Source organism: Trachemys scripta, chromosome 2 (assembly GCF_013100865.1).
Source record: "Trachemys scripta elegans isolate TJP31775 chromosome 2, CAS_Tse_1.0, whole genome shotgun sequence".
Taxonomy (NCBI): domain Eukaryota; kingdom Metazoa; phylum Chordata; order Testudines; family Emydidae; genus Trachemys; species Trachemys scripta.
This window is the reverse complement of record NC_048299.1, coordinates 249,891,557-249,918,764: the sequence shown is the minus strand read 5'-3', so window position 1 is coordinate 249,918,764 and position 27,208 is coordinate 249,891,557. Positions and strand designations below refer to the sequence as shown.

Here is a 27,208-nt window from a genome sequence, read left to right as displayed (position 1 = left end):
AAATTATGCTGGTTTATGCCAGCACAAAACCAGCAAGTCACCAGGAGCAGACACAAGGCTTCAAATTGCAATGACCTAAGGCGACCTCAGCTTCAGTGATGCTTAGAGAGAGGAACTACAGGGAACCCGAACAGCCCAAAGTACAGGTAATGCTACCCATACATGAGGTCTGACCTGAACTAAAGTTGCCCCCTGAAAATCTCATAGAAGAAAGGCAGTAGTGGAAAGACTGACCCCAGATGCCAGGCAATCTCCTGTAGATCACAAGAGGCTCAGCTAGTGCAGGTATGTTTAAATTGCACCTTTTTGTACAGCTGTGGTGAATATGGCCTAATAAATATTATCTCCACTTTACAGATGGCGGAATCAAAGTGAGGAAAGTTAGCTGGCTTCTCCCAGCTTACATAGTGACTCATGGAAGAGTTAGTTTTGTTCCTTGCCCTAACCACTATCAGACTGGCTCATATTCTAATGCCTGTAAAACCAGTGTAAATCCAGACTAATTTGGAGTTATTCAGATTTATATTGGTGTGATGGAGATCAGAATCTGCCTCTCATTTAGCTTGGTTCCTGCTATTATTTTTACAAGTCTATGGGCTCAGATACATACATTTTATTATGTTTAATAACATCCCAAAGCCGGGGGGAATGATTTCTTTTAAAATAGTCTCACCTTCTTTTCTGTTTCCCATTTAAAAGCAAAAAACAAAAATTAAAAAATGATACATGTCTGAGGCAAGGTAGAAGGCAAGCTCTTGAAGAAACAATGAAAGCAGATTTTTTTTAATTAGTAGTTTGGGATTTTTTTTCCTTCCTCAAATTAAGAAAAATATGCTGCTGCGACTCTTTAATTAATTAGAAAATAAGGCATTAGAAGTAACTATACTAGCAGAAGAAACTATTCCTACAAGAACAGTTTGTGTTGATCCTACATTGTATGATATGAATACTGAATCAGTTTTCTCATGCATATAAATTACACGCAGGTTGATTTTAAAACATTACTTACCTTCAAAGTCCAAAAAAGGAAGTGAAAAATAAAGAGATAATGGATTTTGTTAACTGCCAAATGAAGTAAGTTCAGAAACAAAAGCCCAAAGACTTCCCATTCATAATAAGCAACTTTTTGAAAGTTGCATATACAGCAGAAAGGACCGAAATAGCATCCAAGGAATCGGCAAGGAATCTAGGTCAAAGCAATCTTTGGGGTTGACCTCGAGAAACAATGAAAAATTAAGAACACCGATTAATTCATTGAAGATTAATGAAGTTGAAAAAGCACCTGAAATGTCAGACAGGACTCAAGATATGACATATAATCGAATATATCATGGAATACTTTGAAAGAACAGCACACTATCAAAAAGGTCACTATTTATTTTACAACAGGTCAAATTCAGTCCTGGTATAAAACAAATTGCTTCAAAAAGAAGTTGTACCAGGAATGAGACATTAAACTTTAGTACAGAATTAAATGAGTCACCATTATAGAGAGACAGTGGTTGAAACATGCATGGTTAAGATCCTCACTTTGCCAAAAGGTAAGACAGTAAGAACAAATAGACAACATGGGGAAAGAGAGAGAGACTTGAGTAAGGACTGCAAGATTCCACCTCAAGTACATGCATTTAAGGTTCAGAATTAGAGGATTTAAGCATAACTCAAGAGGTGAAATCCTGGCCCCAATGAAATTAACAAAGCTCCCATTGGCTTCATTAGGGCCGAGGTTCCATCCAACATAACCAAACATTAGATTTTCTCTACTTTAGTTGTACTGAAGTGACTAGAACAACTGCCTCAGACAAAGAAGTCAAAAGCATGAATTAAAAAGCTGCTGAAAGTTTAGAACATTGAATCAAGCAGTTAACATAGTAGCTAAGACCAGTCTGTAGATGTATGATTGTACTTTTACTCCTGGGGGAATTCGGTGCCCCTGCGCAATGCAGAATTTTACAGAAATTAACATTGTGCACGCAGAATTTCCTTTCCCTGACAGAAATGGACTGCAGTGTTTCTGGCCGCCACTAGCAGCTGCTGGACTTGGCACAGCCCAGCTCACACATAAAAGACACTGCCGGAGGAAGAGAGAGGAAGCTAGAGGGTCCCTGGCAGCCGCAGTTCCCAGCACGCCCTGAGGTAAAGAGACGGTGGCACGCAGGAAACTCCATGCAAACCTGGGACCAAACATCAGGCTGTATCTTCCTCTGGTTCCTTGGGCTCTGGGAGGAGGAGGAGGGAGCCCAGGTGTCTGAGCTGGGGGGCCACAACTGGGCTCTGGGGGAGAAAGGAGGCAGGTATCTGGACTCTGGGGGGGGAAGGCATGTGGGTATCTACACAAGGGGGGCCCATGGCTGGGCTCAGGGGGCAGAGAGTACGGGTATCTGGGCCGGGGGACCCCGCGACTGGGCTCTGCGGGCGGGGTTGGGTGTATTGGCTGGGGGGCACCATGGCTGGGCTCTGGGGGGGAGGGGTTGTGGGTGTCTGGCCGCCCAGCTGGGCTGAGAAACAGGGACTGGGTTGTTAACTCTCTACTCCTGGGGGAATTTGTGACAGGTATTTTGAAATAAATTACCAAAATAATTGAAACTGGTGTGATTATGTAGTGTTATTTTGACAAATAAAATTTGCAGAATTTTAAAATATTGTGTACAGAATGCCCCCAGGAGTACAGTACTACTTATGTTGTTCTACTGAAGGATCAAACAACATTTTCATTATACGTTACAAAATACCTTACCTTGATATGCAGAGCAATGAACCTTTATCAAAATATCTAGAGTCTTTTTTTATGTTGGTGGATACTGTCATTCAGTGCCCAAAAACTATAACTGAAATCCAGGCAAAACCGGAAGAATCTTTTGTTGGCTTTGTTTTCTCCCACATTTCTGGAATTTAAAATGATGCCAAGTCTTCAGTTTCCATTTCGCCCTATGAAAAGTATTTTCATTGTAACATTTAGGACAAAAGATAGAGGATTTATTTTAGGTGTGTCTGAAAATTGTCAGTGGTACTAGTGATGAAATTCATGTTTCCCAAGGGGAGACCAGCTAAAGCTATGTCAGCTAAACACTGAGGAAATTACAGTAATTGTTTTGCACAATTGACAGAGGTGCTCCATTGAATAAGGGGATGCTTTCCACATCTGACATTGGCTCACAAGCAGGTTGCATGGATCCAGTGAGAGTCAGCCTACTTCACAATGGTCAGACGTCTCTTTTGACAGATAGATACATAGCCAGCTAAGTGCTCTTGCTTTCTGTAGTCAGCTAAATTTGACCATGAGGGCAGAAAGTTTGGTTGGTTTTTATTGTCTTACATCAAGCACATATATGGAAAAATTATTTTACATAGTGGTGATATAATTGTATAAAATATTTTTGTTTGTAAAATACAAAAACATGGGCTATCATTTACAAACTTGGGAGCCTAAGATTAGTCAAGTATCAGAGGGGTAGCCGTGTTAGTCTGGATCTGTAAAAAGCGACAAAGAGTCCTGTGGCACCTTGTAGACTAACAGGCATATTGGAGCATAAGCTTTTGTGGGAGATTAGACACTAGATCCATATTTATGCACCTTCATTTTATTTAAAATTCCAAAGGGACTAAGCACCTAGAGCTCCCATTCACTTCAATTAAAATGGTGGATGCTCAGAACCTCTACAATTCAGGCCTCTTGATTAGGTGCCCAAGTGTGAATTTAGCTGCCTAATTTTAGTAGCCAAGTCTGAAAATTATTGGTCTTGGTAGATTTTCAGTCACACTTAAGCAAGTCAGAAGCACAAGTTCCAGGTCTATCAAATCAGCCTTCTACTCTTAACTCTCTGAGGTGCTATTAAAAATCTGAAACCAATAATTTTTATTTAAGGGGTAATACAAGTATTATAGAGATCCATAATATCCATTGCTCAGCTGAAGTTATGAAGCTTTATTTAACTTTTTTCTTTAGTGGAGTTTTATTTTGATTTCTTCTTTTCATAGCAGCATGAGTAATTGGTTGGGTACATGCTCAAAGTACTGTATTAGCCTACACATCTGGTGTCATTTTGTTATGTCTTTATCTTTGCTAAAGAGCAGACGCTAGTGGAAGAATTAGGCATAGCCTTGCTTTGGGGCCTCAGAGCTGTACTGGTTGAGGGGGAGCTCATCAAGCCACAGCCACTCCCTGACTGGGGAGACCGCACAGACTATCATCATTCAGTATGCTTGGTGCACAATAGGTAGACTGACATCAACGTTCTACATTGACATGGGTTCACAGACTTGTGACGATGCAGTATTTCCCACCCCAGTCCTTAAGGTGGAAGACTCAACACTTTCATTTTTTTACTTCCATACATTCCCCTTCCTGAAGCACTCCCCTATCGTTAACATAATTGATGTAACACCAAGATAAATTTTAGCCTTGAAAGAAAATCCAGATTCCCACTTTGAGGGAAACACACTGAAATTTATATTAAAAAAAAAGAAAAAAAAATCTCAAAGGAGATAGAGTAGAGTTGAGAACTAGGAAGTCCACAGAAGAAAATGAGGTCACAGAGAGAGGAAAAGGTTGGAGACGCAATGTTGTCAACACTCATGATATTTGGAGATTTTCTTAAAGCCTCATCTCCTAGAGTCATGTTAAGTTAGAATCAGATTTCATTTAAAAGAAGAAGTGCCTAGATCTTGTGATTACAAAATGAGCCCTAAAGGCACAAAATACAGAAAGCAAATAAGAACACATTTATTATTTTTGAAATCTCACTATCTTTAAGCCAATCTTATGATTTTTGGGGGCCTGACTCATGAGTTTTGAAGGGCTGGAGTTGGCAATACTGTGAAAGTAGTAGAGGAAATGGAATATTTTATAGGCTGGAGTTTGTTAAATAAATGTGTATGAAGTGAGGGTGTAAAAGATGCTGACAGAGACCAAGTGGCGGAAGAAGAGAAAGAGAGACTAAGTCATGAAAATGACCAACATGGTAAGTCATTCAGGCCTAGGAGGGATTCAAAAATCACTCTGAATATGTTTTGATAACATTCTAAATAAAAAAGGCCCAAGTGAAAAGTACAGTGTGTAAAATTGTAAATTTTCAGAGCTATCGAGTTAATAAACCCCCACATGGGAGATTTGAACTGGTGAGACCAGAAGATCAAATCAGTTCTAATTATGCCTTTGTTAACATCACCATTTACATGGCTAGCCCTTTTCTAATGAAAACAATCCGAATTTCTTGACACTGCTTCACTTCATTGACAAAAAAGGAGTATGGAAGAATGAGAATTTATGTATATTTTCATTGCACATTTCTCCGTAAGTAGGGCACTATTAAAATAAAAGTTGTATCTGATATTAAAATAATTAGGTCTCTACAAAAAAAAATTGAAGAAAATGTTAATGCTCAAAGCAATACCCCATATTTTCCCATCAAGTTCAGTCCTGTACAGATAACAATACTGCTTGGACTTAAGTCATTATTAGGCATAATGCTTCAACCACCTTTAAGACATCTAAGCAAGCAGCATGGCACTATAATTCAATCCATCATATTTTCTCACCTCTTCTGAAGCCCTTTTCTGATTAAATAGCTTATTTAAGCATAAATTTTGGAGTATGAAAAATCTTTTCTTTTACTGTCCTCTTGGTACCAGAGACTCGAAAGCTCAGCACACTATTGCTGGCAACATAGCCAGTTTGACTCTCTCTGCTGAGAATGATCACTTTATGGGGTAGTTCCTTGCATCTCTGGAAGCACAAACAGATGAGGTGGTCCAGTACTGGCCACCTCTACATCTCATTAACTGAGCAGGGGACCAAAAACCACAAAGCCTCCTTACTGACAGAACACTATGTGGAAGTTCAAAGAAAGGACTACATGCCTCATTCTGAAGCTTAGCAGGGATCTTTTTTTAGCCGATAAGGGCTTATCTTATAACCCTTCTTAGCTTTGATCCCTGAAAAACAACAGCCAAAAAAAAAAAAAAAAAAAGGTACATACAGTACTTAGTAAACATAGATAACCCAAATACACTCCTATCTATATACTCTTACCTCCTGCATTTCTTAAATATCTAACAGGGCTCCGCTGTTACAGTTTGGGTTTTTTGCATCTTATTAATATGCCCCGTCTCTCTTTCTCTGTTCAAGTAAAGCCGATATGATTTAATAATTATGTCTCATGTATTTTTTTTTAAACCCAGATGCTGTGGTACCACAGTCTGGGTGTACACTTAATATCACTTAGACCTCTCTGCCTTTCTGGTTGGACCCACATACCAGCTTGTTAATTATCATTTGCTAAAAAAAAATCAATCCCTGTGTATTTGTGCACAATACTGGTTTGTTTTTTGTTTATTTCTTTCCTCATGATATGTTAGACCACGGCCATTATAAGAGACTTCCCCATAATCTCATATTCTAGAGATGCAAATTTCAGTGTAAATAATGTTTGCTTATTGTCCCAAATCACTTTGCAGGTGAATGAAAGTAGTCAAAGTGGCAATGTTCTTTCCAAAATGATTGACACTAACTTTACTGCTATCCAAATGGAATAAAGAATGGGATAAATTGATTTTATTATTGCGAGAGAGCACAAAACCACCACAAAACTGGAACACTAACACTGGAAAAATGAGAACAATGACATACTTGTATTATTTTCCAGTGTTTACCACAAATTAGTCACACAATTCAAGGGCAAGGCTTTCATTTTACAGTCATTTATTCACACTGGACAATCATTACTGCTATGTTCTCATAGGCAACTTCCTCTCTCAATTACACCAGGGTAACCTCAGCTGTAATCAATAGGGCTACAGTGGTGCAACAGAGGAAGATTTGGACCATATTTATATATTTCACATAAATGCCTATGCTTTTAAGGATGATAATGAAGAAAGAATTTATAAGGAATTGAGGGTTATGTTACTGTCTCAGTAACATTTACTCCTGGGGGGGATTCTGTAGGACTGCGCGCCCACAGCAGAAAACGCTTCCCCCCACCCTGCACATTTCCTGCTTTTCCCTGCATGACTAGATGATTTAGTTGGGGATTGATCCTGCTTTGAGCAAGGGGTTGGACTAGATGACCTCCTGAGGTCCCTTCCAACCCTGATATTCTATTATTCTAGGGCAGCTGTGGGGAGGGGGGACAGGAAAGGGAAGTGACTACGTGTGCAGTTTTTTGGGGGGATTACTCCCCAAACAGAAGTGAGGCATAGGGGGGCACACAGGGTTACGTGCCATTGCCCCCCTCCCTCCTCATTTCTGCAAACACAGAGTTGCCCAGTTGGGAGGCTGCCTCTTGTCTGGGGCTCTGCTGACTTTGCAGCTGAACGCAGCCTCCTGGGTCCTAGTGCCAGTTGTGCTCCCCTTCTATATTCTGGGAGCCTTCCTATTTTCTGTGGAACAGGGAGTTCCCACAGTCGGGCTGGGTAATCAGAGTTGGGGGAAATAAGGGAAGAAGGGAGGAGGAATAGGGCAGGGAGAGGGGAATGTTAGAGGGAGGGGAGGGAGATGGAGAAGAAAAGGAGATAGGGGAATCATGGGAGGAAGCGGGATCCCAGCCTGTGGCGTCCCCTCGGCAGCAGCTGGGGCTCCCCCATTAAGCAGGGGCATCGAACCCTCACCCTGACAAGCCCGACCCCTCCACACACCTGGACCCTTCCAACAAGCCCCCCACACCCAGACCCCCACCCCGCCAAGCCCCACTCCCCAGCACCCAGACCCTCCCCTGCCAAGCCCCATCTCCCCACACCAACCCCACCCCCGATCCCAACCACCATTACCTGGATCCCCTGCAGAGTCCCATTGCTCCTGCACACAGAACCGCGCAACAAGCCCCTGTGCATCCAGATTTCCCACTGAGCTATCTGCACCCAGATTGCCCCAAACAGAAACCTCTCATCCCACACCTGCATCCCCCACACACTAAGCCCCTCCACATTTGGATCATGCTGGGCTAAGCCTGCCTACCCACATCTGGTGCACCTGGCAGAGAGTGGCAGGGCCCTGGGGTGTTTTGGGGGCAGGCCCAGCCTTTGCACTGTGTCAGGTGCAGCCTCACTGCCGAGTCCCCTTGCACTGGGGGAGCCACATTTATTTATTGACAAATAAGATTTGCAGAATTTTAAAATATTGTGCGCATAATTTTTAGGCACATAATTCTCTCAGGAGTAAACATTAAATAAACTACACTTTCATATTACAAATTATACAATCTGTTATTGTATGAAATGTGTAAGAATTAACATTGAGGAAAAAATGATGAGTAATTATATACAAAAATCCATTGCCTACTCATTTGTCACTTTTATTCACATCACTCATTACTTACATCAACATGACCTCAACAATATCCATTTAATACTAAAACTGAACTGAAATGTTTCTAGTGTTTCCTTCGAAAACAATTAGGATTTCAGTAAGTACTAACTTGGGTTAAAGGGCATTAAGGTTTTTGCTATTTGTCTGTAATCTTTTTACATGTCTGGTAGGCACAGTATAACAACTTGAAATTTGAGAGGGAAAACAACAACACTGTGTTATGTAAGATAGGTTATTTTTTTAACTAGGCAACAAGAGCAAAACAAAGGATTAATTTTTTTTCTATTTTCTTTCATTTAAACTATTACAGAAATGCACTGTACTACAGGACAAACATGTTGTTCCTTGTATCTTCTCATTAAACTTCACTAGCATTGAAGCAAATAGCCTTGGATTCTGTGCACCATTTACTGGGGATAGGATTTAATGGGTTGGCACATGTAAAAATCTGTAGCAGTCAGCAATGCAGCAGCTGTGTCAGGAAAGGTTTCAAGTACAAAAGAAATTATATTTAGTAGTCTATAAAGCAAAGATGCCTAATCCACTGCAGCACACAGGGCCACGTTAGCAACTAACCATGAAGCAGTGGACAGCATATACATTTTATACAATTAAATCCACAGAGCCACTCCATTTGCTTCTCCTCTGACAAAGAAATTGTTGAGATTCTTCACAAGTAGGTCAGAGCTGTTTTGGTTGAATTCTGCTTTAAACTGACCATCCAGTTACACAGGGAAGGAGCCTGTGGTATTCTCTTATAGCACATTGGTTTCTAGAGCGGACAGGAGAATGGCAATTCCATTTTAAGCAAAACTTAAAAAAAAAAAAAAATTGTTCGGAATTGAGAATGAAGCCACTGAGGTAGGTGTCACTTTCTCCCTCCCCTGCCCTGGACTCAGGATGGACAGATAAAAGCAGAATCTTCTATAAAGTTTCTTGGAAATAGATAAGTCTCCACAAAACATTTCAGCTTTGTTCTGACCACAAATACTGGTTTCACATGATGTACCCCTCTGTAGAGTTGCCAGTTCTGTTGTCTGCTGTTACAATTGAGTCTGAACAAGAACTCACACTTTGATCCCCTGATGCACTTTGTGGAGAGGAGTCAAAGTTCTGGTACAAATCCAGGTGTGAATTTCAAGATTAAGGCCTCCCTATAACAGACCAAATGAGCCTCAAATCTGAATTCTTCTGGTTTCAAAATCTGGACTCACGCTCAGATCTAACTTCTGCACTTTGAGCCCATCTCTAGCTCTTTCTACCAAGTTGTCCAAAGACAGTAAAATGGCAGCATTTAATTGGGAGATGACTGACCTGTAGTAATTAAAATTAAAATGTTTAAAACATTGAAATTTATTGCCAACATTTGTAACTAAACTTTTGCATTGCTGTTAATGTTTTAAGTGTAGACGTTTCAGCTAACCTCAACATAGTCTTTAATATTTCTTAAGGAAGACTTTTGTATGGACACACACAAATTGCATGGGCAAGTAATATATTTTCATAGGCAAATAGGCACCTACATGTACAAAAGTAGCAACTGATTGTCTGCATTTGCATTCACAAACGTTCCTATAAACGTGGTGGATGGGCATGCAACCAATGGATTATACAGTGATGGACACACAAAATTAAGGGCCTCTTCTTGAAACCCTTTTTTCCCTAAAATACTAACAGGAACAAGACAGCAATACAGATAGTAAAAAGAGCGTTTAATCAAAGTACTCTTAAAGTGTTTTTTAAAACTTTTAAAATATTATCTAAATCCTGCTAATATAAAGCATGACTGTAGACTAAGGCCTAGTCTTCACTTACCGGCTGGTCCGGAGGCACGCCATCGATGTTCTGGGATCGATTTATCGCGTCTGGTTAAGACGCGATAAATCGATCCCGGATCGATCCCGGAAGTGCTCACAATCGACGCCGGTACTCCAGCTCGCCGAGAGGAGTACGCGGCGTCGACGGGGGGAGACTTCCGGCCGCGTCTGGACCGCGGTAAGTCCGGAGTAAGGTACTTTGAATTCAGCTACGTTATTAACGTAGCTGAATTTGCGTACCTTAGTCCGAAGTCCGGACTAAGTGTAGACCAGCCCACAGAAAGAGAAAGTCGGTGAAGTAATATCTTTTATTGGACCAACTTTCAAGCTCTCTCTATATAAGCTTGAAAGCTTGTCTCTCTCACGAACAGAAGTCGGTCTAATATTACCTCACCCACCTTGTCTCTAATATCCTGAGACCACTGCATACAAGTTGGTAGAAAGGTTTTCACATGTTTTGATGACAGTACACAGGGACATACAGTAAGGAGGTAACAAGAGCTGTCATTCAAGTTAATCCATTCAGTACACGACTAGTGTAAATATTCCCTTCCCTTTGTTAATACTAAGGCTTGAAGAAATAATCATAAAAAAACACAGATTTTTGCTAAACTAATTTTCAGTGAAATTAAAATGGCATGGACATTTTTGAGAGGCGAAGGACAAAAAAAAGCTAGTGGTTTAAAATTCCCATCGCCAAGATCTCCAAAAGAAACTTAAGTAACTTAATCCTGGCATTGAAACTGAATGCTCTGTGCACTGAAATTTGTGTTGTTCTAATGTGTAAGCATTTCGGTGCACAATGTCAGGTATAAGCATCTGGAAAACTACAAGCCACTTACACCATCTTTTAGTGTTTTATACCATTCTAGTGTTAAGCCCTTTAAATTCCAGTTGACTAGCATGATTTAGATTAATTTGCACGTTTTAAAAAATAATTTCTGATTACTATAAGTGTACAGCAGAGTACTTCGGTAACAGCATGCAAACAGGAGTAGGAAAAATAAAGAACAGACTACAAAAAACAGAGTGGCTTTTTAAATACTCAATTGCTATACCTTAGCCCAAGTTCTTGTTTTCATTGATTAACCGGAAGATCTCAAAAAGGACAAAACATATCTAAATTCTAAGAATCTGTACAACATATATGAAGAGATTCACATAAGAGTAAGTAACCTGTGTACAAAGAAACCCATCTGATTTCTTGCAGAAAACATTAGCCCATTTTATTCTGTGTAGCAGTTTTCTAAAGCATGCTCTGTCTGGTGAACTAAGCAAGGATCATTAATTCATTCTAAAGATCATTTGAATATGCATTCTTATCAAGGGGACAAATTGTATAAAACACAAAGTTTCACAAAAATCAAGTTATAGGGGCAAGGGAAGGGAAAATTTGAAGAGAAAAAGTTGCTTGACAAAACCTGCAGTTCTAAACAGATGAAGCTTCACATATTTGTAACAGTTAAGGGATAATCTAAATTAAACCAAGTGAGACAGAAAAAAAAAATATTTAAATTTTGCTATTCCTCCTCCTGATGGATTCATTCAGAAAGGCTGCAGAAGAGACTGGCCCTTTCCTGGTAACAAGTTGTAATATCACTAAGAGTGAATTGAGACATTACTTAGATAATTGGGTAGGAGGAGCAGGTAGCACACAATATCTTGGCAATTAGCAATGATAAGAAATTAGATGACATTTGTACTTTGAACAGGGGATCTTCCCCATGATTCCTGAGTTGGGAGAATCCTCCCATCAAAGTTAATAGCCACATTCCCCTCAAAGCCTCGGACTATGCAGACTTCCTTTTTGGCTGAAGAAGGCTGACTATGACTCCTTTCAGAGTCCATCAGTGCTCTCCCAAATTACCTAAGAAGCTTCAACTATAGAAAGTCAGAGCCTGCTTGCTTTCTCCCCTGGGAAATTCAATTCTACAACACTCATCATCACAGAATCTGAGTACCTCTGCCTGCAGCAGTCAAACGTACTTGAAAATTTGAACCTGCCAACAGTGAATGAATGGAATTGGGTATGGTCACATACAGATTACATTTGTTTATGTTATGAGATATTTTTATGAATTAAAGTATTTTTATAAAGATCTTAGACAGTCCTTGGGAAACACAGGTTGGAGGATCTTTGAGAAAGATGTCTTACTGACTACGTTTACAACATATTCCACACATGCTGTACTTCTGTTGTTCAGCCAGTACCTAGCCTTTAGTGCCACAGACAAAGTAGTCTGTCACTGATTAAAAAAATAAAATTCACATAGGGCCAAATTTTGCTCAAATTCCAACACTGACTTTGGGTCAGAAGTAAGGAGTGGTAAGTGGGTACATTGCCTCAGACTATGGAAACCCCTGTGAGTCCAAGTCCCTCTATGGTTCCCTTCTTGCTCTCCACCCATTTACTCAAGGGGAGGAGCAGTGGCCACAAGGAATCTGCTCTCTCCCTGCACTCTGACACTGCTGGGAGCCCCTTACCTTTAAGGCAATAAGCTAAGAGTACAAATTGTGACTCGTGGGTCCTGGCTTGTGTTGGGAGCTTTGTGCACTAACAAAGCTTCCAGGAAAATTTTTCCCAGTGCTCTCTGGTCCCTGTTTTTACTCTGTTTCCACGCCTGTAATGGTCCAACAGTGTTTACAAACAACACACAAAAATTGTTTAAAAGAAAGTTAAGGTTGCAAATCAAGCACTCAAATTAGCGAATGACAGAATAAAGACTCCCTGTGAAACTTTAATTCATCCTCCCCCCTTTCATGTGTATGCATTATCCTACAGTCTTTAATTACATGTTCACATACTTTCCCCACCCCCAAAAGAACACTGCCTCATTCAGGGCACAGAATAGATAGTTCTTCACAAACTACAATGAATTTCTTTTCACCACACCCCTGTGAGGTTAGGGGGATGGTACTGTCCCCATTTCACACTCACGGAATGGAGGCACAGAGGAAATTAAGGTCAAGTGTCCACAGGCAACCTTCCTTCTGGCATTTCCTAACTTTTGAGAGCTTCACTTTGCAACCTTAACATTTTAACGTATTTGTGGATGTAATTCCTTTATGTTTATTTTTTTAAAAGGTAACTAGGAAGAGAAATCCTACCATGTATGACCATCCTGACCCTTATTTGGGTCATTAGCAGGGGTAGAACACAGAATTCCCTATGCCACTTGAGTTAAGGGATTACCTGATAGCAGCAGCAAGTTGCCATGTCCTGGGTGGACCAGTGTTAGAAGAGGAGGACACACACACTTTGCCAAAGGGTTTCACAGATACTTGGTGACAGCAGAGGAATGGTGAGACTCAGGAATCTTGGGTTCCACTCCAGGCTCTGGAAGGAAGTGTGTTTGGGGAGGAGGGGGGAGAAACAGACTCTCTGCTTTTCTCCCCACCAGTGGTTTTCAAATTATTTTTCTGGTGACCCAGCTGAAGAAAATTGTTGATGCCCATGACCCAACGGAGCTGGGGATAAGGGGTTTGGGATGGGGGATAGGGTTAGAGTGCAGGGGTGAGGGCTGCAGGGTGGGGCTCTGGGTTTGGGGGATCAGGGCTGGGGCAGGGCATTGGGGCACGGGGTTACCTCTGGTGGCTCCCGGTCAGTGGCACAGCCGGGGTGCAGAGGCAGGCTTCCTGCCTGTCCTGGCATCCAGGCACCGCAGACCGTGCTGCACCCTGGAAGCGGCCAGCAGGTCTGGCTCCTAGGTGGAGGCGCACAAGCAGCTCTGCGTGGCTCTCACCCAGAGGCATTCCCCTCCCAGCTCCCATTGGCTGGTTACCGGCCAATAGGAGTGCGGAGCCAGTGCTTGGGGTGGAAGCAGCATGCGGAGCCCCGTGGTCCCCCTGCCTATGAGCAGGACCTGCTGCTGGCCGCTTCCGGAGCACAGCGCGGTATCAGAACAGGTAGAGATTACTAGTTTTTACTGGCTGGCCGCCAGGGTCTCTAGGTGCTGAACAAGGCGACCCAATGCCTTGCATTCTGCGACCCAGTACTTGGTCATGACCCAAACTTTGAAAACCACTGGTTTAGGCCACCAGGGAACTCCCTTGACATAAAGAGAATCCCCCTGCAGTGCTGAGACTCTGTAATGCTATTGAAATGGCCTCAATGTTTCCTCTCAAAACATACTCAGAATCCAGGTGGGCAACTGCTCCTTGGATTTCAGCACTCTCACCTGGGAGGTTCCATAGGGACCTAGCCTCCCTTCCAACCTATTTAACATGTGAGATTGTCTCGCTTAGCAGACAGAACAGGCTCAAACGCCAGCAACAGGTAAACATATGGAGGCAATTGTGTCGTCCCTAGTGGGATGGCTGAGCAGAAACAAATCAGAGCTACGAGCAGTGAGGCCTCTTTAGTAGGAGAGAATATTTGTATACACAAGCCAAACAAAATAACAAGCAAAAAACACAACCCACTAGATTTCTGTGTAGGAAGATCCTCAGAGCCAGAGAAAGGAGCCCTACCTTTCCCTACTCTGATACCTTTCCCTAGACATTCTTATCCTTCTGTCTGTCCAGCAGCCCTACTCTCAAGACCTGTCAAAAGGGAATGGAGTTTGAATTTACCCCTTGTTTACTGGGAACTAGATAGTGCTTCTGCATTTTGTTACAGGATTACTCCTGAAGACCTCTTGGAAGCTACTATTAATAGATAATTTGGCAGCTGGCTCAGTTAGCAGCATATCTTGTCAGATGCACATTATACCCAGTCGAGGGCTCTAACCACTAGACCTCATTCTTCTCTTGGTCCAATTAGACCAAGCATAGGCAAGCTCAGCCTTCACTAAAAATCCCCCACCAGCATGTTTGTTCAAGTGCCTATAGCATATATCAGAGGAGCATTTTAGACATTTAAAATAAACCAAAAATAAATGTGTTTATAACATCACTTAACAGCATAGCTAGGCATTTCTTATGCAGAAATGTAACTCCGAAATGAAGGTTCTAAATAAATAATGCCATCATTAACTAGTTTTCCTTGAATACTCTGGGAATTCTTTTGGGGGTCTGATTCTCATCTCACTTACACCAGTGAGAATCAGAAGTAACTTCACTGAAGTCAACAGTGTTTCATCGGTGTAAGACTGGTCTGAGAACTGAATCAGACCCAAAATGCTTATGAGAGCATTTCTTAGCTCCAAGAACACTATGTAATTTATGTTTAACATAAAAACCGCCAAGAGTTTTACCATCTAGGACTTATATTTTAAATGCAGATGCACAAGTAATCCTTCACACTGCAATATTAGAGTATTAGAAGATGCCCCCAAAGAGACAAAACAATATAAGATGGTTTATTTTGAAGTGTAGTACATTTTGAATCAGCATATATTCTCCTACTAGTAAATTGCTATTAACCAAGGTATCCACATTCTGCCACTCTTTTCACACTGAAATAAAGGGGACTACTCAGAGTAAGGTGCAAATCAAGGAGGACTAGTTGTGGACTGAGATACTACTCACAGTGAGTAAGGGTGGCAGAATCCAGCCCCTAATGATTAATCCAGATCCAGTCTCTAAAAAAACAGGGCAGTGATTAAAATGATTAGATAGAAGGTGTGTTCTTTCTTCATGTCCACTTTTTGGGATCAAATTAGCAAAACACTTATGCCCAGGAGTAAAGTTACTTGCAACTGAAGTAATGTGAAATACACGCCTGAGCAGCTTTACTCACGTGTGCTTCAGGCCCTTCAACAGGTAATTTTTCAAAACAAGTTTAGAAATCAGTAGAATACAAGCCCATATAACTTGTTACTATCAAGCAACAAGAATAAAACGAAAGTCAAGTGAGATTTGATGGAAGACCTCTACATATGGATGCACTATTAATTTCCTTTCATTCTAATGTGAAATGATGAGATAAGCAGGACTACTTCTCCAATAACTTATTGAGACTGCTTTTTTCTTTGAATTTTTTTCCAGATCTTACACTAAGACTCAGAGGGCCAGATTCTCAATTAGTGTAAAATGGCACTACATTGATTTACACCAGGTGAAGATCCTACCGACTGTATTCAGCTGTTTGGAGTTCACTATACAGCTAAAGTCCTTTCAATTTTTCAAGATAAGAATAGCCAGGAGTGTTTTCAGTTATGCATCCCTATTAATTAGACTCCATATTAATGGGTTAATTTGGAAATAAACTACTGAACTAGCAACTGTTTCTATATAGCCAATTGAGCATGGTAGGCACTTTGCAGACAAGTGAAAAATAAGATCTTAACTGCAAAGTGCTTACAATTTAGATACACAACATATAGAAGGACGGGATGCAATATATAGCGAAGTGAATGAGCAACGAAGGGTTAGCCTGTGTGGTGTTAGTTCTGTGAATTTTGTTTAGTGTGTGGTTTTGGGGGATTTTTTGTAATTTTGCTTTCATTTAAGTATCTAGTTAGATTCTTATAGGGTCTCCATTGTGGCCTCTATGCACATTAGCTGTCTTGTAAAAACCTCTCAGAGGTGTGGGAATTCAGGTTTGTAGGGCTTCAAGAAAAGTGTATTGAAGTGAGGGACATGGAGGATGAGAGAATGGAGACATAGTGGGCTGGGTCAGGGAAGAACGCTCAGGGAACAGTGCTATACAATGTTCTACATCCCAGACAATCCCCGATATTCCCATCCATGCAAGCATATACAGAATAGGGACCTGTCTACACTTGAAACACTACAGCATAGACCATAACTACACTGATGGGAGGGATTCTCCCGTCAGCAATCCACCTCCCCAAGAGGCAGGTAGGTCGACAAAAAAATCGTCCTAGTGCTCTCTACATGCGGACTTAGTTCAGTCTAACTATGTCATTCTGGTGTGTGGATTTTTTACACCCCTGAGCAATGTAGTTGGGTCGATCTAATTTTCTAGTGTAGACCAGCTCTAAGTGCAGACTCCTCCTGCCCCCACCCAGTTACTTCAAGGGATCTGTGGCAGGGAGAGCTGTGTGTTGGTCTTCTTCCAGTGGCTTAATTTCACATTCTGAATCCACCAGTGAAAGATTCGACTATGAAAAATATTTTTGCTGTAATCAGTACCATAGATGATGCAAACGATGACCCACAGGTGTGAGACTAATAGATTAACATTAGTCCTTTAGCTATTAACTTCACTGTAGAAGAATACTGACAAACATAATCCTAGAGGAATTTTTTTTTTTTAAATAAAAACCACAGAGCAAGATAACATACCCAAGGTGTAAACAAAACAGAAATAAACAAATAAAAGACAGAGGAAAAAATAAAATATATTTTGACTTAGACAGCTACCACCACTTGTGATCCCTAAAGAAAATAAACTTTGCTTCCTCCACCACTGGGGATTTGAAAGCTGCTTTAGTTTTTCTTTTCAGTAACTGCAGCAGCTTTAATATATCAATCATCTATTAATCATCTGGGAATGTGTTTAGATCAGCATCATAAATCTTGTCTTTTCTTCAAGGTAATGCATACGACAGCTTGGGACTCAGCTACCATAAAACTAGACAACTTAATGGATTAGGTTTACATCAGCAATATCTATACACTGGGTTCTGTAATTAAACAGTGGTAATTTATACAATGAAGGAAATACAATCAAGGAAGAGACAACCTAATCTAATACCATTGTATTCAATACAAAATGCTGACCCTTAGCAGAGTTTCATATGTGAAATATATGTATTTTTAATAACTCTTGATTTTGTAACTGTATACAAACTGTTTGAGGATGGAATAAGATAATTATATGTTTGACATAGTTTTAGAGGATGGAACCATGATGACAAAGCTATACATTGCCACAAAAGATAGATCTGGCCACATTCAAGACATTTGTTAAGTTTCACCATCACCTTTCCATACCTGTAGTATTTTTCATACCTTTCTAAATTACCATCCTAATGACTAATACAATGAATATTTTACTTGTGAAATGGTTTAATTCCAGTGCAACCTGAAGGGTTTTATATAAATAAGACTTGATCCCACAACTACTCTGCACGCAGAGCTTCCATTGATTTCAATAGGACTTCCAAATGTTGAGTAGCTGCAGAAGCAGGCCATACAAAAGTGACATTTAATGTATGTATTACATTCTCTCTCTCTCTCTCTCTCTCTGTCTCTCACACACACACACACACACACACACACACACACACACTAACCTCTTAACAGACCCCTAAAAGGACTGACAATCAGTTGTTTAAATGGAGTCATCTAACCATGGAGCAGTAGAACTGTACTCTCTGGGATGGCGCCTTGCCTAATAAGGAGGGCCACTTGGATACCTTTTCAATATATATACCTTCACAAACAGCATCACTGAACGAGTAGCAGCCCATGACATCACAGGAAATCCCTTACTCTTCTGAAAAGTGTCATGGGATCTTAAATATCCACTCAGTGCAGCAACAGCTTTGGTTTACAAGTCACTTTGGACAGGCTCCATGCAGAGGAAGCTGCACATAATTCAAAATTATCTTCTTCAAGGGATATTTTCTATGCCCCCACAAAATGTTTACTCTCCTGCTGACATGCTTCTGCATGGTCATACTTAAGGCTACAGTTTTGTCATAGATATTTTTAGTAAAAGTCAAGGACAGGTCACATGCAATCAACAACAAAAATCACGGAAGCCATACCTGTCCTTGACTTTTACTAAAAACATCCCTGACAAAATGGGAAGCTGCAGGGCCCCCATTGCCCTGCGGGGCTGAAGCTGGGGGGAATCCCCACCACCACCTCTGCCAGTGGTTGGGGAGCTGTGCGGGGCCCCTTCCAGCAGCTGCTGAGCAGCTCTGGGGTCCCTATGCCACCGTCGGAGGCAGCTGGGAGGGACGGGGGGCACGGCTGCTCACCACGGCTGAACAGCTGCGGGGGGAGGACTGACAGGGGCGGCGCCGGCTGGGGAGTTTTGGGGGGGGGTCTCGCAGCCGCTGAACAGCTCCAGGGTCCTTCTGCTGCCGTTGCCAGCGGCTGGGCAGCTCAGGGGGGCCTGGCGGCAGCAGCAGTCAGTCAGTTGCAGGGGTCCCTGCACTGCGGGGAGCTGGAGGGGGCCTTTCCAGCAGCCACTGAGCAGCTCCAGGGTCTGTCTGCCGCTGCCAGAGGCAGCTGGAAGCTGTGGGGTTGGGGGTACTGGCTGCTTGCAGAGGCTGAGCAGCTGCAGGAGGGGCCCTACCAGCGGCAGCGGCCAGTCACTTGCCGGGGGGGGGGGGGGGGGGGGCCCCCCCCCTTTTTTTTTTTTTTTTGCTGATTTCATTTGATGTGTTCTATTTTTAAAGAAAATTGTAAGTTTTCTGGAATGTCTTGCTTAGCACTAGTTCAAGGTGATTTAGGGTTAAATATTTTTAAGGAATCTTCTTTAACCTGAACAACAGAGGTTGTTGATTCTCTGGACAGCATGAAGTGTAATTTGTTAAAAATTCTGAAACACGTCTGGCTCTAGATACAGACAGAGCAGCTTTCTAGTACTTCTGCTTTTCAGAAGTGCGTTATTTTGAATACAGGTCTGTCACATCTTACGCGCATTTAACATGCGCGATTTCAACTTTACGCGGTCGGCAAAAACAAAAACAAAAAAACAAAAAAAGAGAAAAAGAGAAAAACAACAGTTTTAATACTATACCTGTAGTGCGGGTGATTTCGCCCGCCATTGAACTCAATGGGGTTTTGGTTATACGTGGTTTTTGTTTTACGCGCTAACCACGGAACGGAACCCCCGTGTAAGATGAGACAGACCTGTAATCACACTGGAACAAACTTACACGCCTGATCATGCAATTCATAGCAAGTAGTACTTAAGCATGTAAATTGTCAACTCAATGTTTTGTTTCCATATTGTATTATTCAAACTTCACTTGTGTTTCCCAGCCAAATCATGAAGTTCATACTCTTTAAAGAGTTCCATCAGCTTCAATGAAAGCTTTGCCTGAGTATGCAATTCTGGTCTAGAGCCCATATACATCAGTCAGACTATTTATTGATTCGAGGGCATAGGAGATGCATCTTATACATACTGCTTATTATTGTTAATATTATTCATCAGCTAAATCTGCAGTACATGCTGTGAGCAATCTGTCAAAATGATTTATGAGGAGACAAAATAAATACAAGAGGCTCTGTTTAGACCTTTTAAAATTTTGGCTTTTTCATTTATCTTTCAACTTTGATCAATATTAGATTTATTAGCAGACGACTACACTTAAAAGACACTCACATCTATTTCGATTAAACAAGTGCCTTTTCCCTACCAACTTGCTATATTTTGACCTAACGGCTTTACTGCTGCTTGAAGGTGCATGCACATCCAGATGAAATCCACCTGGGGAAAGGAACAATTATGTCCAAATATTTCAGCATTTTGCCTCTCCTAAGGACTTGAAAATAGGATAGTAGGCATATCATCCAAGCACTAATAGGGTAAAGGGAGTTCAAAGAGGAGCCACAGGAATTATTTTACGGAAAACATGCCATATAGTCAAAGACTCAAGGAGCTCAATCTATTTAGCTCAACGAAGAGTTAAAGGCAATTTGATCAATATCTGCAGAGGGAGCCAAAATGTGATAAAAAGACGGCTCTTCAATCTGGCAGACAAAGGTATAACGAGATCCAATGGCTCGAAGTTGACCCTAGAAACATTTAGACTACAAAAAAAGTTGCAAATTTTAAAATGAGGGTCAACAATTTACAAAAGTGTTGTGGTGACCTCTCCAACCCTGGAACTTCTCAAATCAAGATTGGATGTTTTTCTAAAATATATATTCTCTAGTTCCAACAGGAATTAATTCAGGGAAGTCCTATGGCCTGTGTTATCCAGGTCAGACTATATTACAATGGTCCCTTCTGGCCCTGGAATCCAGGAATCTATACATTAATATCTAGCACAAATCAAATTATTCCCCTGAAATTATTAAATTTAATTTTCCCCTTCATCTTATTCTTCTAAATTATTTGGACTGGCAAGTTTGTTAACTACCAGGCAATACAGGTCTGTCGCATCTTACGCGCATTTAACATGCGCAATTTCAACTTTACGCGGTTGGCAAAAACAAAAACAAAACAAAAAACAAAAAGAGAAAAACAACAGTTTTAATACTATACCTGTAGTGCGGGCGATTTTGCCCGCCATTAAACTAAATGGGGTTTTGGCTATACGCGGTTTTTGCTTTACGCACTAACGGAACCCCCGCATAAGATGAGACAGCCCAGTACACTGTTTTGTTACCTGGTCTATAAATTGCAAAGAGATATATAGAGCCCTGATCTACTTATCCATAAAAGGCAGGAAACTCCCATACAAATGCATAAAACTTGCTGTGGATCTGTCTGACCATGCCGGGTGACAGTTGGGCCCTACAGGCTATATGTATGGGGAAAGGAAGAAATCTGTTCCCCTTTCATCAGCTAGAGGCCATGGAGTTGCTCAAGAAGGAAGCAGCTCATTCTTCCACCACCATCAGCATATCATGGGGGTAGGCGGGTGGGCATGGATCAGTGGTTCACATCGCACTCCCAGTCAGTACCCAGCCCAGACAAGCTAATGATCCAACCAGCAGTCCAAATTTGGAGATGAATCCTGGTCACATGTCACCTGAGGCACTTGCACATGCACTAAGCAGCAGCAGTATACCGTGCATATACTCCTGATCCCCTTTCTTTTCTCTTCCTCCTGCTGAGTATCTGGAGGACATAGGAGCCCTGTAACATGGATCTCAGATAACGTACAGCATTTGCCTTGTGAGGAGCAAAGTTGGTAAACTCTTCTTATGAACTCCATTGTGAATGAAGAGCTTTCAACCAACTGGCCCCTGACTATTCACCCTGGCGCACAGCAGCGCCAAGATTAGTTTCAAGCTGCATGGTCCCTTTGAGGTTCCCATAGTTGAGGTCAGTCAAATGCTGAGAATCCACCTCCAGCCCCACTCCTGCCTAGAAATCAACAAGGAGCCTCCCTCCACATTATTACTAAAGCACCACAGTGACCTGAAGACGAGTTCTGTGTAGCTCAAAAGCTTGTCTTTTTCACCCACGGACATCGGTCCAATAAAAGATATTACCTTCCCCACCTTCTCTCTAATATCCTGGAACCAACATGGCCACAACAATGCTGCAAACAAAGCACCAACTGACATTTATGGCTGATCCTCTGAGGAGGGGAAGGAGTTAGGCAGCAAAGGGTCCTTTGCTCTTAGGGAGCATTGGTTCCTATGAGGAGACATGGTGCTCCTTAGAGAGCACGATGTTGCAGAAGCAGCTTGGCCAATGATGCTAGGATTAACAATGTTCTGCATTTGTTTCTCTGTGCATCTCTATTTTTACTCTGGTTTTCTTCCTTCCCCCACTTTTAGAAGCAGCAGATTAAAACTAGCTAACAATCCACATAGCAATTTTGCGTTTGCCCACATTAACAAAAAAGGACAAGGAACAGGAAGCCATTCCGGGATCACTTTGCTTCTGAGGGTAACGGGGAAGTACACAAGGGATACTTACACACAGCAAGAAACTTACTAATCATACTGCTACTGCTTCACCACCACATATAAGCACCGATAATTGTCATGATTTCTAGCCTCTGCACAATCAAGATTTGAAAATCACCCACCTTTTATTTCCTGTTTGGGACAGAAAGCAGTTGACATTCACAGGATACTGTATCCTCTCCTTATTTATTACAACCCTTGAATAGGGTTGATAGATGCAGAAGAAAAATACATTTTAAAAAGTACAGCAGGAGCATATGCTCAGCTGCCATGAAGTGTCATTGTTCCACTGAAGTGTAATGATGACAATTTACTCCAGCTGAAGATGTGCCCCGAGAACTCCAACAAACAGGTGTGTCTGCTTCTTTTTCTTTCATCTGCTCTCTAATTGTAATAGCTCTCAGTCCTACTAAAAGCACCCCCCATTACACAGACCTTGCTATGTTGCAACATAAAAGGAAGCCCTCCTCAATTCAGGTATCAGTGGCCCCTATTAAACACAAAAGTTCAAGTTTCTTCTTTTAACAGCCCAATAAGTTCAAAAGCACCTAGTACCCGCCTCAGTTAACGCAGCTCACCACTAAGCTATATTTGGCTGCAATGTCAGTTAATTTTGACTGGAAATTGCCATCTCTGGTATTTATTTCAACAATGTCATTAATTTAATATTTTTGCTACAATAGACTGAAGAGAATAGCAGGCTCATTGAAGGACCAGCAAGAAAAATCACATAAGGTAGTTTAACAATAACAGTAAAAGCTAAGAAACTTTCTTGTGATTTAATAGTTGACTGGAAATGTTCATAACCTTACAATTTTGCTTCTGACTGTTAACCTCACGTAAGCATTAATTCCTTAGGAAATGTCCTGGAGCATTATTAATAATACAACCTTTTAAAATGAATTTGACTACAATAATTATTTTAACATCTCTTTACGCAGCACTATTATTCTCCAAAGTGCTGGAGACGTGAATTGTGATAGAAGTATAATATGAACCTCTGGAACAGGAGTTGTACTTTAAAAAAAAAAATGCATATACTGTATTGCCTTAGACTAAGCAAAAAATGGAGCAATAAGAGCTTTCAAGGAAAAGAAACGTATGGAGTCAGAAAATTTACATCTTTTACTGCCTGAGAGGAAAAAACTACGTCCTGCTAAACTACACATTTATGGACAATTAATGCCCAACACTCCAACCACTTAAATATTTCTGTTAATTGGGTTGAGTTCTGGACATCAAAGGAAGTTTCATCTGAGTAGGGATTCGGCTCACTATACAAATTATAATTAAAAAAAAAGAGAATGTTCTGTTCATGTACACATTCTTATGGTAATCACTACTTCTGTTCTAAGTTTAAGTACCTTGGGCCTGATCCATAGTCCATTGAAGTCTTTCCATTAAATTGCCTGATCTTTGGGTCAGGTTCCTTATGAATAAAATACATTAATTAGTGTTTGAGCGGTACTTAGGTACTACAATGGTGAGTGCAACAGAAGTGCCTCCAATTAAATAAAATTAGCCTTGACTGTTAGATGTATAAACTGAGGCATTTTTAATGTTCTGGTAATTCCTTGGATTTAAATAAGATTTATAACCCCAGCTCAAAGATAATCAAATGCAGGGTCCAACTCAAGGTTGGCATGTTCAAAAATTTTCCTCATAGTTTTCACTAAATTGTCATCATAGGTAACCCAATCTGTTCTTCCCTTCTCTTCCAGTCTTACCAGTCTTATGGAACGGGCAGCAAAGGGAAATGTGCAAGAATTCAACTTTCACATTAGTCACTCCTCATTAAAAAAAAGGAGAATACCAGCTCAGCATGGAACAGCAATTTATTCATATACACTCTTAATGGTTTGCAGAAGGACACAGATTAGGATTCTTTTGCCCGTTCTCTCCCCTTCCCCCCCCCCCACTTTTGATGGGTGAAGGAGGAATAAACACACTACAGTCCTCATTTCCCACTTGCAACCTACACCACCACCCAGAACACCATTAATTAATAGAGTCAAGAGTACACAGCACGAAGGTAGCAAACATTGGGGACTGGAGAACTTCAAAATGCCTTTAACTTTTACTGGCTACTAGTTAAATTAATTAGGCCTAACTTGAAAACATTTAAACATGTGCACACATTTATTTTCATGAGTCCCACTACAATTCATTCAATGTGCAGAGACAGTCATCAGTGTGTTTCCAGAATCAAACCATTAAATTGATAGATCCCCATCATGCTATCAAATGGAAAAATACCAGAAACTATTCACAAATAAATTGGCATAACAAGGCTTCACAAGTCAGGAGCCTAACAGAAATATTTTCATAAACAAAAACCATATCCCTGCAATCCAACAGAAGTATTGCAAAGTAGTATTTTTTTCCATTATTAAATCATTTCGTAAAATGGATATCTGATTTTCAATCTGCAAATAATCCCCTGCCCATAGGAAAGAAGAAATAGGTCCTGAAATCCTTCTAATTTTAGACAACGTAACGCCTATATATGAAAGAAGGTGAACTAAACTGACTACCTTATAGATTAATAAGGTTAGTTTCATCCAAAAATTTCTGATGTACATGAGTAACAAACATCACTTTAAATGATTTTATATGCATATTTTAAATAGATCTCATCATGCTTATTAGGTTAAATATCAACATCTATTCTTTGAGATAAACATGTATTTTAGTTTAGTACTTAAGATATTCCCCACTGACAGACATTTAATGAAGAAAGCACTTAATCAGTACTAAACTATATGAACACACTCTATATTTCATATTAATAAACAATGAATTAATGCAATGTTTTAATGCAGAAAGTAAATTTTAATCCAGCAAGATTTTATTTCCCATTTTTGTTTGTAGCAATTTGGTTTTATCAGAAACTCCTGTAAAATCTTGATAACTTTTTTAATAATGTAATTTGATTTTTTAATTACAAAAACAACTTAGTTTTTGTATTTGCTTCTCAGTCTTCATTTTTGACTATTTTGGTTGCAGTTTACTTCTGTTGAAGCTTTTGTGCATTAATATAGTTAAACTCCCCCTTTAATAATGATGACTACAAAACAATAGCACCACTGGTGTAATCATCTCACCAGATATGTATATTTCAGGAGGCTGCTCTACTGAGAATAAATGAGTACAGTGCAAAAGTGCATCTCCACTGGAACATGCCAGCAGAAAAAGAGATGCAGAGTGTCTGATCAGATCAGTAAGCAGCCTCTCATTAAGGAATCTGAAAAGACCAGGGAACCTCTTAAGATAGCCAAGAAATGAGGATGCAAAAGTCTTGCTGACAGCTAGGGCATGCCAATTTCCTCCAAAGGGAAATGGGCTAATCTATAAGAAGTCATCGGGTGGAAATTAAGTTGTGAAAACCGCGGGGACAGACAGACTGCCTGTTTTCCTACAGACAACAATCCCATGGATTTCCCAAGGAGAGAGAAGGAATGATGATAGAGAATCACATGCAGCTTCTGCTAGATCATCTCCCCAGGGCTTCCTAAGCATAATAGATGCTACTCCCGTCCCTGTTCTCAGATTCTGAGCAAATGCAGCAACTTTAAAGTTACACGTACCATACCGACTGTAGTTCCAAGCCACACGCTCACAAAAGGACGTGTTCCACCTGGATTCACTCACTCACTCGCATACACACACATTGCAAGGAGGACGACAGCCAGTCACCCCGCGGAGCTGCACCTACCCCCCGCAGTACCGGGATGCGCGGAGGGCTGGGTTTGCACCTACCCCCCGCAGTACCGGGATGCGCGGAGGGCTGGGTTGGGCTGTGTGTGTCGGCACTGCAGTGTCTCGGTAGCTGCGGTCAATCTCCGTCAGCTCTAATGCAAAGTAATCAAACCCCCCAAACGCCGCGGTTCAGACAGGCTTATTAATGCTGCCAAGCGCAGAGGGGGGCAATGCTCCGAGCAGCAGTCCGGCCACTGCCGGGAGCACCCACTCCCCCCAGCCTGGCGCCCAGCACCCTCCTCCGGCACTCACTCCCCCGGGGCATCCTTGCCTCTGCCCGGCGCCCGTCTCTCGCCCGTGCCGCGCACGCCCGGGGCAGACTGACCCGCTCAGCAGCAGCGGCGGCATGTCAAGGGCACCTGGAGCTGAGCGCCCCACTCCGGCGGAGGGTGCAGGTTGGCTCGGGCACGGGCTGCCCGTAGCTCGGCGCCTTTCCGCTGGCGGGGCCCCCGCGGGGCGCGAGAAGCTGCCGGAGCCCGGGGGGGGGGGGGGGGGCAAAGGCTCCCGAGCACCCACCCAAACTTACTTGGCGGCCGGGGAGCGCTGCGCCGGCTGCTGGCCGGGTCCCGCGCTGCGTGGGGCGCGCGCGCGTTCGCTCGCCAGGCTCAGCCGGCGCTGGGCTGCGGAGCTGCCGGAGCCTGGCCAGACATGCTCAGTTCTCTGCCCCCCCTCGGCGGGCCCTACCATTGAGACAGGGTGGGGGGGATACGGGAGCCATCTGGACGCTACCAACGAGAGGGAGCTAAAAATAGGCCCTGCCGGGGGGGGTGGAGGCAAAAAGCAGCCGCCTGCGGGAGCTGAGCCAGGCGCGCCGGCGGGTCTCGCTCCCCGGCTGCCGCTCGCGTTGCGGTGCGGTGCTGTGAGGTGC

General features: G+C 41.9%; 1 protein-coding gene across 3 annotated transcripts in view; it reads right to left on the bottom strand.

The window, feature by feature from the left end:
* The window catches only part of OXR1 (oxidation resistance 1), a 509,161-nt gene extending 482,263 nt beyond the window's left edge, over window positions 1-26,898 (bottom strand). The window contains exon 1 of one of the 3 annotated variants that reach the window (XM_034763479.1): window positions 26,867-26,898. The gene's annotated coding sequence lies outside the window, so the exon portion shown is untranslated. The remainder of the gene's footprint in view (window positions 1-26,866) is intronic. The other 2 variants (XM_034763478.1, XM_034763477.1) reach the window with 2 other exon arrangements.
* Window positions 26,899-27,208: the final 310 nt, after the last annotated feature.